Source organism: Neophocaena asiaeorientalis, unplaced genomic scaffold (assembly GCF_003031525.2).
Source record: "Neophocaena asiaeorientalis asiaeorientalis breed wild unplaced genomic scaffold, Neophocaena_asiaeorientalis_V1.1 scaffold332, whole genome shotgun sequence".
Taxonomy (NCBI): domain Eukaryota; kingdom Metazoa; phylum Chordata; class Mammalia; order Artiodactyla; family Phocoenidae; genus Neophocaena; species Neophocaena asiaeorientalis.
Genome location: NW_020173111.1, coordinates 5,175,499 through 5,180,958, shown reverse-complemented (window position 1 = coordinate 5,180,958; position 5,460 = coordinate 5,175,499).

The following is a 5,460-nucleotide window of genomic DNA, read 5'->3' as shown; positions in this document are numbered from 1 at the left end:
AATTGTTCTTAGGCCCCTAAAGGCTTCCTCCCAGAGGTGACATGTGTCACTTCTGCTCCCGTTCATTGAGCAGAGCATGTCACGTGGATCTGACTGTTTAAAGGGGTCAGGGAAGTGCAAACATATCCTGTGCCCAGGACTCAGAGAGCTGGATGTGCTGGTGGACCACATTGATGGTCACCTCATAGACACACCGCTCTGCACCTTGCTTTTTTTCAGCAAAGAACACATTTAATCATGCCCTGTTTGCTCCATTTGAGCAAATAGAGCATCTTTATTTATTTATTTTTTTAAAAGGAGATGGACATTTGCATTTTCCCCAATGTTTCCTTTACAAAAAGGATGCAGTGAATATTCAGATGTTATTTTGCACACATGTGAATATATGTCTAGGATCAATTCCCATAAGTGGCATTGCTGGTTCAAAGAGTACACACATTTGTAATTTTGATAGGTATGGTCAAATTGCTCTCCACAGAGAATAGGCCAGTTTACATTCTTCCCAGAGCCTTGCCAAGGGAGGGAGTGTATTACCAAACTTGTGGGATTTCACCAGTTTGATGGGTGAAAATATTCTCGCTTTATTTTTACACTATTATTTTTACACTCTTATTATGAATAAAGTTTTCTGCTACTTCTTGATTTGTATAATTCAAATATCCTGTAATAGTAGACGGGGAGTTACTTCATTAACACTGGTGCCCACCCCACCTCCACCACTCCACATGCACCTATTTCCTCCCCAACAGCCTCTCTGCTCTGTAATTGCATCACAGTTTGGGGTCGATTCAGTGATTAGTTTGCCTTTTTATGACATGTAAACATATTTAGCTATAGCACTGAGAAGTGCATTATAAGATTTCCTCTCGTGTATTCTTTCTCCCCCTTGGACTTAATAATTGCCTTGGTTTTTTGCTCACATTTTTTTTTCTACCAATCCTTAAAGTTTTATCATTTGCTCCATTGGATCAAGTATATTCCTGTCAGTAGTTTTCCCCAAATGATCAAATGTATTGACTATTTTATTGATCCTATCTTTACCTGGTGATTTCCTTCCCACTGTCTTCTGTCTCTTTTTTTTTGGTCTTCATGGCTGCACGCGGGCTTTCTCTAGTTGCAGCGAGAGGGGGCTACTCTTCGTTGTGGAGCGTGGGCTTCGCATTGCGGTGGCCTCTCTTGCCGTGGAGCACGGGCTCTAGGCGCGCAGGCTTCAGTAGCTGTGACACGCGGGCTCAGTAGTTGTGGCTCGTGGGCTCTAGAGCGCAGGCTCAGTAGCTGTGGCGCACGGGCCTAGCTGCTCCGTGGTATATAGGATATTCCCGGACCAGGGCTCGAACCTGTGTCCCCTGCACTGGCAGGTGGACTCTTAACCACTGTGCCACCAGGGAAGCCCTGTCTTCTGTCTCTTACACCATCCTGACCTATTTGCTCTCTAAGCCTGCTTCTTGGATCCCATGTCCTTCTTCTTGGATTACTCCTTAGTTAAGTAGAGCATATCAATCAAGAACTTCTTAAAAATTCTGTTTCTACGTCTTTAATGGCTTTGTTCTGACCTCACCTTGATATTGGACTAGTAGGACATCGTTGGGTAAAGATCATTTTCTTTCAAATTATGGAGACGTTATTCATTGGCCACTAGTATCCAGTGATGTGTGAAATAATACAGTTCAGTTCTGTGTGTCCTCCAGGATCCATTCTTCCTTTTTCCTTTAGTAAGAAAATGCCTGACTTCTAGCTTCGCTGGAGATCACATTTCCTAGCCTTCCTTGCAGTGCTCTCTGGACACGTGACTTGAGTTCTGGCCAGTAGACTGAGTTGAAATCCTGCTTTCCACTTCCAGATTGTAACCTGGAAGGAATCAGTGTCCAAAGTCCTTTCACTTCTCCCTCTTCCCCGAGGAGGGATGCAGACATGATGGAGGGACCTAGGTTTGCCCCCTAAACTCAGAACTAGAAGCTGGACTGTGGATTCCTGAGCTACCCTTCCAGCCCTGGGCTCTACCTCTGAGCTATGGCTGGAGCTGGGAGTAAATTTCTATTTTGATTACACTGCTCCATTTTCTGTATCTCTGTGTTAAAGCCACTTAGATTATTCCCTACTACACTGTTCCTTTCTATACGGCCTGTGTTTCTTTCTCCGAAACTTTTAGGATCCTCTTTTTAACCCCAGTGTCCTGAAATTTCATGATCATGGCCCTGTCACGGGTCTTTCTAAATTCGGTGATGCACTTTCCGTCAGAATTATTATGTTTTTCAATTCTTGTCTCATTTCTTGAGGAATTAGATCCTATCTATTTTCTCTGTAGTTTCTGTCTGCAACTTTCATCATTTAGCATTTGTGTCCTTCACTGAAGTCCTGCCCCCACCGTCACTTTCTGGATTTTTATCTTTCAGCTCTTTTGGTGCTTCTATTTTTTTTTTTTTTTTTAAAGGCTGTGTTGGTGGTTTCAGTCTCCAAGAGTTCTTTCTCATTATTCTTTTTTATCTCTTTGAACATATTAAGTATAGATTTTTTCCCCTTTGTTTTCTTTTGTGTTTGCATTATCCTGTGTGTGTTATCTGTCATGGCAGAGGCTTTTCCACACGTTTGGTGTTGTGAGCTGTTCATAGTTAAGCGTGAGGCACCTCTAGGTGGCTTGGGTGGGCTTGTCAACAGAGGGGCAGCAGGGCTTTTATATAAGGCACTCCCAAATGTCATTATCCTGATGACTTTTCTCCAGAGCAGGTTAACTTCTCAAGAGGAGAATTCTGTAGTTTCCTGGCAGGGTGGAGGGCATATGCCTCATCCTTAAAGTTGAGGGGGAGAGAGATCACATGTACACTTCAAACTCGCTTTCACATATAAAGATATTAATGATTCACTTTAGTGAGCCAAGGATCATAACATATGCATACTGTAGCATGTTTGTTCATTTAACAAATATTTATGACTGTGTGTGTGTGTGTGTGTGTGTGTGTGTGTGTGTTTGTAATGCTGGTAAGACAAAACTGAGAAAAACCCCATCTCTGCTTTGGTTTGTAGCAGATGTGATCACAATGTATGGTCAGATAAGGACTGCTGTGATGGGGGTGGCGATGCCAGGCAGGGGATTCACCTGTATTTTGCAGGGAAAGGGGGAGAGTAGGTGCGGGAGGGACTCTACTCCTTTCTGCCCATTTGACAGATATGGAGTTTCCCTTCCTGCTTGTCCCCTTTCCTGCCCCTCCCCCCCCAAAATAAACCCAGGTCTACCAATTATATATTAATAAATCAATATGTGTTGGTAAAACCTTTGACATGCCAATACTCCTGAGAAAATGAAAGCCTACCTGTCATTCATACCTTGGTATTAATTACTTTAACCAGATAATCACTTAAACTTAACTAAACTATGGGGTGTTAAGTGTAAGAAAGGAAGATCACTAACTGCCCGTCTAAGAGAAAGCTGAATGTATTTGCTTGCCTGGAAAGGGAGAGCTATGCCATTCAGTCTGAGTTCAGAGTGTTATCCAAAAACTGGGTTTGCCTCTTGGTGAGTGTCGAGCCAAAAGACACAACCAAGCCAGAGATCGAGAGAAGGAAGGATTTACTACTTGCAGCAAATAAGGAGAACACTGGGGATCTTTCCCAAAGCAGTGTCTCCCTGAACTGCAAAATTGGGGAAGTTATGAGCTAAGGGAACATGCATGCTCATGAAGGGGCTTGAGCTGAGTGAGGCGTCAGCATAGAATCAGGACAAAGGTCGACAGAGTCCAAGCTTCAGCCGATTGAAGCCACAGTGGTCAGGAAAAGTCAACATCATCATCCCTTAGGTTCCAGTTGATATGGTTGTTGAGCACCCTCCGAGGAGGGTAGGGTTAAATTCTGTAAAATAACTCAAGAAAGCGCTTCACGCTAATCTTTACCATGAAACAGAACTGGGAGTTTACAACTGGTTTATTATCTTTGCTGTTGTTACTTTTCTTTCTTGGTAACAATAGTTTGTCCTTTTGTTCCCTTCAGATCATTACTACTGAGACCCATTCAAGGGCAAGCATTGGCCAGGCTTAGATCATAAAATGTCTTAGGCCAAAAATGGCTTCTCTTATGTCAAGAAAGACATGCCTGGTTCTCTTTCTTGGGGGACACTTGAACTTATCTGTTTACAAAAGCAGAAATTGGAAGGGCTAGGTACAGAGCAAGAAGGGAGCAGGTAAAAACAAGGTAGCCTGCTGAGCTCTGGTCTCTGCGTGGTACACAGGGAGGACTGTAAACTCTCCTTTGTAAACAGTCACTTTCCTTCCAAGTGTCACATCAGTGATTCTGAGAAGCTTAGATTCAAACAGATCCAGGGAGGGCCCAGGACAGAATTCAGTAGACAGGATTGTCTAAAGATAGTTGAAACTTAACAAGACGTTCTTGTTGTTTTGTTTTTTAAAACAGGGACCAAGTGGTTCCATGACAGTGTGGATTGAGTTTACAGGAAGCTTGGAGGCCTTCCAGGTGGGACATTCCCGAGGTAGCATTAAGGGGTCTGAAATAAAGGAGGAAGCCTCTGACAGTGTCAGGGGGATGTAGAGAGCCTTAAGTGTGTCTGTTTGGAAGAGGAACTTAATAGACTTTGCTGCTTTACCTAGGGTCTTAGGGTCTCTCTCCCCTACGTCTGCAATCATTCCTGGTGGTCTTGGCTCCTCTCCATGCAGTAATGAGGAAGTTGGAAAGTTGATCACATTTAGCTGAATCTAAAGGAACCCCACCCAGTCCTTTGGGACAGGCTATCCATTTAGAAACCGTCTTGGGACTTATCCGGTGGTGGTGGTGGTGGTGGTGGCACAGTGTTTAAGAATCCGCCCGCCAGTGCAGGGGACATGTGTTCGATCCCTGGTCTGGGAAGATCCCACATGCTGCAGAGCAACTAAGCCCGTGTGCCACAACTACTGAGCCCACGTGCCACAACTACTGAAGCCCGTGCACCTAGAGCCTGTGCTCCGCAACAAGGGAAGCCACCACAAAGAGAAGCATGTACACTGCGACGAAGAGTAGCCTCTGCTCTCTGCAACGAGAGAAAGCCTGTGTGCAGTAACAAAGACCCGACACAGCCAATAAATAAATAAAATTAATTTTTTTAAAATTAAAAAAAAGGAAAGAAACCGTCTTGCACAGCCTTTGGTCTCTTTTTGTTGCCCTTCTCTGACTTGAGTCTTTGTTCTTGGTTTTTCCTTTTTGATGTCTTTTTTCCCTACTTTCCCCCAGGTTTTAATTCCCCCATGCTCCCCAGGGTCCACCTCTGTGGACATTTCCTGAGCTGTACCTTCCTCTATTCCCATAGGGTCCAGATCCTTCACCTCCATTGCCAGTTAAACTTCAGCAAATTGTGTAAAATATGGAACAGATCAGTGATGAATATCCTAATATAAAAGAGCTCTTATAACTTAGTAGAGAGAAAACTGAATATCCTAGCAGAAAAATGAGCACAAGACAGGAAAAGAGAATTTGTACCAG